General features: G+C 54.8%; 1 long non-coding RNA gene across 1 annotated transcript; it reads right to left on the bottom strand.

Moving 5' to 3' along the window:
* Positions 1-361: 361 nt before the first annotated feature.
* On the bottom strand, positions 362-4,020 carry LOC100086276. The gene is made up of 3 exons (XR_003759682.2): positions 3,954-4,020; positions 1,740-1,935; positions 362-493 (listed from the first exon to the last, which is right to left on the bottom strand). It is a non-coding gene; the product is annotated as an uncharacterized LOC100086276 (long non-coding RNA).
* Between the last annotated feature and the right edge of the window lie 5,240 nt (positions 4,021-9,260).

The following is a 9,260-nucleotide window of genomic DNA, read 5'->3' as shown; positions in this document are numbered from 1 at the left end:
AGGTTCTCATGTTGGGCCTGAATGCTTCTGACTATGGGATGTTAACAATTTGGGGTGACCTTCAGGTCACACCTGCCCTAGGGGACGAGTGGACCCCGACTTTGGTACTGGGGAGGAGGATGGCAGCGAAAGGGAAGAATCCCGGTTTCCGGCCCCAAGCAGCCCAGGCCGCTCCAGGATGACAACGGGTATGGCTGGAGGCATGGTGGCCTGATGACCAGATCCCTGGGGGTCCAAAGGCCTGGGCCTTTGAGGGTCTGTGGGTCCAGTGGACTCCCAAGGGCCTGCCAGGTCCAGCCAAGGCCAGGCTTCCCCCACCCCGGCAGTGCCCACAACTCTCCGAGGATGCTATGCCCGGGTTGGAGGCAGGAAGAGCCTGGGGGCAGGGAGGCCAGAGTACTGCTAAGCCGGGCCGGCACATGTTCACACCTAGTGCTCTGCATCCACGGCATCTAGGTACTTGGCTTTGATGATTCTGGGCAGCAGATTGTACCTAGGGGAGACACAGACAGTTGGGGGGGAGTCGCAGGTGGGGTGGCAGAGCTGAGCGGGGAGACCGACAGTTAAGGGAGACTCGATTGGGAGGGGGAGTCCCTGCTGAACTCTACTGTTCTCCCCTTATGATAATAATAATAATGACGGTATTTGTTAAGCACTTACTATATGCCAGACACTGTACTAAGAGCTGGGGTGAGTACAAGCAAATTGGGTTGGACTGTCTCTGTCTTGCATTGGGCTCACAGTCTCAATCCCCACTTTACAGATGAGACAACTGAGGCCCAGAGAAGTGAAGTGATTTGTCCAAGGTCACAAGCAGACACGTGGTGGAGCTGGGATTAGAACCACGACTTTTTGACTCGGAGGCAGAAACTCTGTCCACTATGCCACACTGCTTCTGATAAGGCTGGGCGGCAGGGGAGCCCCTGGAGGTTTTCAACATCATCAACAAGGCTATGTTTCCTCTAGACTGTGGGCTCATTAAAGGCGGGGAATGTGTCCACTGTATGTAGTACTGTACTCTGCCACGCACTTAGAACAGTGCTCTGCACTCAGTAAGTGCTCAATAAATATGATTGACCGACTGGGGGCCCGAGTTCCCAAATCCAGTTGACCTCATTCATTCATTCATTCATTCATTCATTCATTCATATTTACTGAACACTTACTGTGTGCAGAGCAGCCATGCTTCCCATGCAAGTCTCTAGCCTGTCAGCTCGTGTGGGCTGGGAATGTCTGTTTATTGTTGAATTGTACTCTCCCAAGCACTTAGTACAGTGCTCTGCACCAGTAAGTGCTCATAATAAGATTGAATAAATGACTGAAAAAGATTAGGCCCATAGACCTCTCACTCGAGGAGAGATCGGAGGGTGCCCCGGGGAGGCGGAAGAGTTGAGGCGGGCACCCATGGATCATGGCGATCACGATGAGGGGGAGATTATCTTCATGTAGGGCAGCCGGGGACATGTCAAATGCACAGAGCAGCAGCAGCTGGAGCACCTGCAGCCCACGTGAGGTAGTGGCTGGTTCGCTGGGGCACCCGCCGGATGTAATCCATCGACAGTAGGCCATTTGCGGAGAGAGAGAGCAGGGGGCCACCGGTGGATGTGAGTTGGGCTTCCAGACCTCAGCCCAGCCCGTGGGTGAGGGATCAGGGAGATTGGGGTCAGCATCCCCCTCCACCTCCCGACAAGGCCAGGGCAGGGGGCGACTGGACACGGGGGCGGGAGGGGGCTCGGGACCTGTTCCTTGAGCACTAGGGTCGACCCACTCGAAGCTGGTTGCCGTCGATGGAGGTGAGGACGATGTAGAGGAACAGGCCATAGAGCATGGGCTTTGGGATCCACTGCAGCGGGAATGGCAGCAGCAGGAAGGAAACTCCCACCAGGACGTTGGCCACCCAGGGTGGTCAGTGGAGTCTCCTTCACACTCACGATCCTGGGGAAGAGGGCAGAGAGGTCCAGCCTGGCAATCCATCTTCATCTTCACATCGTTCCTCAATCTGACAGTGAACTCCCCTACTTCAAAACCTTACTGAAGGCCCATCTCCTGAAAGAGGCCTTCCTTGACTAAGCCCCCTTTCCTCTTCTCCCACTCCCTTCTGCATTGCCCCGACTTGCTCCCTTGATTCATCCCCTTCCAGCCCCACACCACTTATGTCCAGATTGGGGGAGTGTGGGAAGGTGGCATAGATCCAGGGTAGACTGAACAGGGACAGCCCCATGTTGATTAGAGCCACCAGCGGCAGGTCCCAGTGGTAGGCTGTGCCCTTCACCAACCTGTGTATGGACCACAGACATCCAGGGTCAGGTACCCCCAAAACACTCTCACAAAGACACAAACACACACACACACACACACACACTCAACAGCCATGCGGGAAGCAGTGGGGCTAGTGGCAAGAGCCGGGCCTTGGAATCAGAGGACCTGGGTTCTAATCCCAGCTCCCCCTCCCGTGTCTGCTGAGTGGCCTTGGGCAGGTCCCTTCACCTTTTTGGGTCTCAGTTACCTCATCTGTAAAATGGGGATTAAATCCTACTCCCTCCTATTTAGACCATGAGTCCCTTGGGGGTGGGGCTCTGTCCAACTTGATTAACGTCTAAGTGCCCCAGGGCTTAGAACAGTGTTGGGCAATATAGGTTTCTATCTGAAACCTACACTTAACACCTATACTAATATCAACAATAATTATGATAATACAAGGAGGAACTGAGTTGAGCCCCTCTCTCCCTTATTAAATGAGGAGGTAGATCAGACAGAGAGAGAGTGCTGTGCCAGGGTCCCACAGTGGCCTTTCTGGCTCACTCCCCTACTTATTTTTTTTAATGGTATTTGTTAAGCACTTACTAGTTGCCAGACACTGTTCTAAGTGTTGGAGTATATACAATATTGTCAGGTTGGACAGAGTCCATATCCAGCATGGGGCGAACAGTCTTAATCCCCATTTTATAGATGAGGTAACTGAGGCCCAGAGAAGTGACAGGACTCACCTAAGGTCACACAGCAGACAACTAGAGGAGCCGGGATTAGAACCCAGGTCCTTTTGACTCCCAGGCTTTCTCCACTAGGCCGTACTGCTTCTCTGAGCCTGGGGTCCCCAGTCTCTGGCACTGCTTCCTCCTGCTGGAACCGCATCTGACCCAATCCAAAAGATGAGGCAGAGGGAAGTCAGGACCGACCTGGTGGGGGTGGAGGGGGAAGGGGCGCGGGCCGGGGGCCTACCTGTTCTCCGGAACATTGGCCAGCTATGCCATGATGTTCTGCTTGATGAAGAAGAGCATCAAGAGCAAGAAGCCCAGGCCTATAACACTCAGGGCCACACCAATGGACAGCAGGTGCACCGGTGCCATCTCAAACAGACTATTATTGGGTTTGTAGCTGAACCTGGACACTATCGGGGGCGGGGAGGGGCCGTGAGGAGCCCACCCCCTTCCCATCCTGGTTATTTCCCCATCCCTATCCTGGATCTGGTCTCCTCCACTCCCTCATGCCTCCGGGCCCTCTTGCTCTAGCGCCAGGGGAAGGGGCAAATGCCACAGCCAAGTTGATGCACTTAACAGAACGAATGGCACCCTCCCCTCTTCCCACCTGGACTGGGCCAGAGGGTCCCCCCACCAACCGCGCCCACTCCCACGCTTCCTCCTGAGGCCGCTCACATGAGCCGGCAATGTGGTTCCTGCCCACATCATCGGAGGAATGGAAATACTGATCTGCAAGGCCGGGCCCCGTCCAGACACCCCCACTCCTCTCCCCTTGACCCCTCCACCCCCACATCCGCCGGAAATCTGCAGCATGGCTGGGATGACCCATCTGACCTACCTCAGACTCAGGTCAGGGCCCGGAAGTTGGGCCCCAAACCTGGGCGGCCAGGGAAGAGGACTCAGCTTGACAGAGGTGCCCTCAGGCAAAGCGGGTTGGTTGGGCGATAACGCAGGACATCCCCGGGGCGCACTTACTCTCTATTTCCCAGAAGAAACAGGAGCCCACGAGGGAGAAGGTGAGCACCAAGATGGGCAGCGCACAGTCAGACAGGATCTCCCAAAGTGGTCTTGCAGGTAGGGGCTGCGGAAGTTAAGCATACCGGGGACTGTGTTTCCTTCCAAGCTGAGCACTACTCTATCGAGGGAGCCAGACTGGAGTGACCCTCGGCCTGATTCCAGTCACTCGATTGTGTGTGTGTGTGCGCGTGTGTGTCCTTACTTACCCATCAAGACTTGAAAGGCAGGGACTGTATATTCTTCCCCTGCTTCTCCCCCAACATCCAAGTGTGTGTGGGAGGAACTGGGGGTTGGGGAGGGGCCTTCCCCACATGCAGACCATCTGCCCTCCATCCCCCATCCCTTCCCTTGGTCCTGGGCCCCTTTGCACTGTCCGGTTGGGCCCGGGTCAGCTGCCCTGGATCTTCTACCAGCTCACCCTCTCTTGAACTGGTAGAGGGTGTGGCCCAGCAGAAGGTCCCAGCATATGCATGAGGCTCGGCACGGCTGTCTCCTGACCGTAGTGCACCAGCTCGTGCCCACCAGTCTGGTTCTGAGGGCACAGCGAGCGGCTCCCCGACTGACAGGAGGTTCGTATTGAGGCCAAGGTCGGGGAGGCCAGGGGTTGCTTCTGTTGGGCAGGGGTGGCCGCCCAAGGGCTCACCATAGTAGTATTTCCTGAAAACTGATGGGAGGTGTTGAGCAAGCAACCACGTATCCAAGTATCACGGCCCGGCCCACCAGGACTCCGTCTCCGAACCAGGGCTGGTGGTCCTCCCGGACCCCTGCCCTCGCAGTCGGGGCGTGGACCGTCTGGCCCCCCGCCCTCCATCCCCTACTCTCCAGCGATCGGTGGGCTCAACCTTGGATCTGGCCCACTTGGTGCCGGGCTTCCTGACGGAATGCGTTTTGTCTGCTTGCTCTCCACCCCAACGAGAGCATTTGCTGCTGCTTGTTGGTTCTAGACCTACCACTGTCCAGCTACAACTGGGGGTCCCCATCTTGCTGGGGCTCGTTGGGGTAAAAGTAATGCTGGGTCCCCCCGTTTGCACCCTTCCTGGATCTTTAAACTCTACTTCTGCACCCTCTCAGCCTGCAGAATCCTGGCCCCTTCAGGCCATCTCTCCTTCCATCTCCCTGGCCACCCTTCTCTGTCTCACCTTCTGGTTGCCTTAGACAGAGTCACCAAAATTGTATGTGGGGACCCCGGGGTGGTCACTCAACAGTTTTATAGAACAGCATCCAGAGATACACAGACATGTGACATGCACACCCACACTACTGTGCCCGCACACACATAGGCATGAATACACCCTCATGATCACATAGCACAATCTATCAATCACTCGGTGGTATTTATTGAGCCCTCACTATGTATAAGGAACTATAGTAAGTGATTGGGAGAATATACTGAAGTAACTAGAGAAGAAGCGTGGCTCAGGCTTGAGAGTCAGAGGTCATGGGTTCTAATCCCAGCTCCACCACCTGTCAGCTTTGTGACTTTGGGCAAGTCACTTAACTTCTCTGAGCCTCAGTTGCCTCATCAGTTCTATGGGGATTAAGACTGTGACCCCACGTGGGACAACGTGATTACTTTGTATCTTTCCCCACACTTAGAACAGTGCTTGGCATATAGTAAGTGCTTAACAAATACCATCATTACTTATTATGATTAGGGAGACATTATCGCGGCCCTCAGGGAGCTCAAAATCTGGTGAGGGAGACAGGCATTGCAATGAACTATGGGTAGGGGAAGCAAGCGAGTAGATTAGATTCTCAACACACACACACACACACACACACAAAACCATGTATACAAAAACAAAAACACATATACCCTCTCTCTGTCTGCCTCTCATTCAATCACCTACCCCAACCTCCACAGTGAACATGGGTTCATTGCTAAGGACTCAATGAGCCAGGCAGGTCCTCAAATCTCCATGTCTCTGAGGGGCCTGAACCCCCAATTCATGATGTCAAACCCAACGAGCCCATCTGGGTACCCACCTCAGCCTGGTCCCGGCAGGAGCCCAGTTTTGCCTGGGACTTCGTACATGGAATAACGGAGGGAAGGGAACCCAGGTAGGAGGTGGAGACCTTCAACGCCTTTCTCTGGCCCAGGTGCATCAGGGCTGGGGAGGAGGCTGAGATGGGGCTGAAGCAGATTTAGGTGTCAAGGATGGGGTGGAGTTGAACACCTTCGGTTCGAATCAGATGACTTTCCTGGCCTTGAACATGTTCCCCTCGATAATAATAATAATGTTGATAAAAACTGCGGTATTGGTTAAGTGCTTACCATGTATCAGACTCTGTACTAAGCGCTGGGGTGGAAACAAGCAAATCAGGTTGGACCCAGTTGCTGTCCCACGTGGGGCTCACAGTCTTAATCCCCATTTTACAGATAACATAAATGAGGTCCAGAGAAGTGACTTGAGCCTGGTCACCCAGCAGACAGGTGGCAGAGGCGGGATTACAACACATGACCTTCTGACTCCCAGACCCGTGCTCTAGACACTATGCCATGCTGTTTTGATGCCAGTCAGTGCCATAGCTGGGAGGGGGCAGGAGGGTAAGGGACTTCCGGGACACTAGAGGAGCTCATTCTGGGAGGAAGAGTTGTCAGGTGCCTCTGAAAGAGCATTGTGGGTTTGGGGAGTAGGGGGTGAGAGAGGGTCACCATGCCGGGGGTCCATTGGCAGGACAACCCTTACAGTCCTCAACCCTGCCCGAGCACTTTTGATGCCTGTCCTGTCACCAGCTACTTCTGGGAAGGGAGGCATCTCATGTCTCAACACCCCAGACCCGATCAACATACCCCTTTTACTCCTATTATGTTTGTGGGGGTAGTGTACTCTGCCCAGAGCTTAGTACAGTGCTCCGCACACAGTAAGTGCTCAGTAAATACCACTGACTGACTTGAGACTGCCCACATTGTGGGCAGGGAATGTCTCTGTCTGTGGTTGTAGTCTACTCTCCTAAGCACTTAGGAGAGAGGCAGCACACCTGGGCCCAAGAGAAGGGCAGAGACTGACTCATGAGACAGTGACATGGCACAGGATCAGCCCTGCCTTGGCTGGGGTCATCCTGGCCCCTGATTTGGCCCCTCTCCAAAAGGGTCAGTCAGTCAGTGGGTAATGGAGCACATATTCATTCAATTCATTCATTCAATAGTATTTATTGAGCGCTTACTATGTGCAGAGCACTGTACTAAGCGCTTGGAATGAACAAGTCGGCAACAGATAGAGACAGTCCCTGCCCTTTGACGGGCTTTCAGTCTAATCGGGGGAGACGGACAGACAAGAACAATGGCAATAAATAGAGTCAAGGGGAAGAACATCTCGTAAAAACAATGGCAACTAAATAGAATCAAGACAATGTACATTTCATTAACAAAATAAATAGGGTAGCGGACGAGTACAGTGCTGAGGGGATGGGAAGGGAGGGGGCAGGAGCAGAGGGAAATGGGGGGAAAAGAGGGTTAAGCTGCAGAGAGGTGAAAGGGGGTGGTAGCAGGAGTAGAGGGAGCCGAGGAGCTCAGTCTGGGAAGGCCCCTTGGAGGAGGTGAGTTTTAAGTAGGGTTTTGAAGAGGGGAAGAGAATCAGTTTGGCGGAGGTGAGGAGGGAGGGCGTTCCAGGACCGCGGGAGGACGTGGCCCAGGGGTCGACGGCGGGATAGGAGAGACCAAGGGACGGTGGGGAGGTGGGCAGCGGAGGAGCGGAGCGTGCGGGGTGGGCGGTAGAAAGAGAGAAGGGAGGAGAGGTAGGAAGGGGCAAGGTGATTTAAGCCTCGAAGCCTAGAGTGAGGAGTTTTTGTTTGGAGCGGAGGTTGATAGGCAACCACTGGAGTTGTTTAAGAAGGGGAGCGACATGCCCAGATCGTTTCTGCAGGAAGATGAGCCGGGCAGCGGAGTGAAGAATAGACTGGAGCGGGGCGAGAGAGAGGATGGGAGGTCAGAGAGAAGGCTGACACAGGAGTCTAGCCAGGATATAACGAGAGCCCGTAGCAGTAAGGTAGCCGTTTGGGTGGAGAGGAAAGGGCGGATCTTGGCAATATTGTAAAGGTGAAACCGGCAGGTCTCGGTAACGGATAGGATGTGTGGGGTGAATGAGAGAGACGAGTCAAGGATGACACCGAGATTGCGGGCCTGAGAGACGGGAAGGATGGTCGTGCCATCGACGGTGATAGGGAAGTCTGGGAGAGGACCAGGTTTGGGAGGGAAGATGAGGAGCTCAGTCTTGCTCATGTTGAGTTTTAGGTGGCGGGCCGACATCCAAGTGAAGACATCCTGGAGGCAGGAGGAGATGCGAGCCTGAAGCGAGGGGGAGGGGACAGGGGCGGAGATGTAGATTTGCGTGTCATCTGCGTAGAGATGGTGGTCAAAGCCGTGAGAGCGAATGAGTTCACCAAGGGAGTGAGTGTAAATGGAGTGTGCAGAGCACTGTACTAAACGCTTGGGAGGATCCAATAGAAGAGCATAACAGATACATTCTCTGCCCACAGTGAGCTTACAGTCTAGAGGTCAGGCCCCACTGAGTGGCATCCCACCCCTGGCATCTGCAGGGGATTCAATGGTATGAGGGGCAGACATGGGCCTAAGGGGGGCCTGTTGTGTTGAGCTCTGGGTTCCCCCCTGCTGGACCCTCATCCCCCCACCCGGCCCGGCGTGTCCTGCCCTCACAGTTGAAGTAGAGCACCAGAGGGGCCTGTGGTCAGGAGCATGACTAGGGGCTGCCCAGAGAACAATGCAGTGGCCCAAGAAAGTGTTCTGCACATCTGCAAAATGGACCAGTGGGTGGGTGGCGGCCCCACTGCTCCCGGATGGCCCCCGGGGCAACTTGGGAGGATGACCAGGAGGCTGCACTAGCCTCCTGGGGGTGGGGTCTGTCCAGAGCAGGACGGACCCTAAGGGTCGGCGCCGGGCAGCTGGCCAAGGGGACGAGGTGGTCCAACTGGGCGTCCCCAGCCCCCACCCTGGGGGTCCCACACAGACCCACTGGACCTCACAAGAGGAGACTTAATGATAACAATGATGGTATTTGTTAAGCACTTAGTATGTATCAAGCACTGTTCTAAGCACTGGGGTAAATGCAAGCTAATCAGGTTGGACTCGATCTCTGTCCATAAGGGGCTCACAGTCTTCATCCCCATGTTATAGATGAGGGAACTGAGGCCAACTGAAGTGAAGCGACAGATGAGGTTGCTGAGGCACAAAAAGGTGAAGTGCCATGCCCAAGGTCACACAACCGACAACAGACACAACAGAGGTGGGGACAGCATTAAAACCCA

The sequence above is a fragment of the Ornithorhynchus anatinus genome, chromosome 5 (genome assembly GCF_004115215.2).
Source record: "Ornithorhynchus anatinus isolate Pmale09 chromosome 5, mOrnAna1.pri.v4, whole genome shotgun sequence".
NCBI lineage: Eukaryota > Metazoa > Chordata > Mammalia > Monotremata > Ornithorhynchidae > Ornithorhynchus > Ornithorhynchus anatinus.
This window is presented reverse-complemented; position numbering and strand designations above follow the sequence as displayed.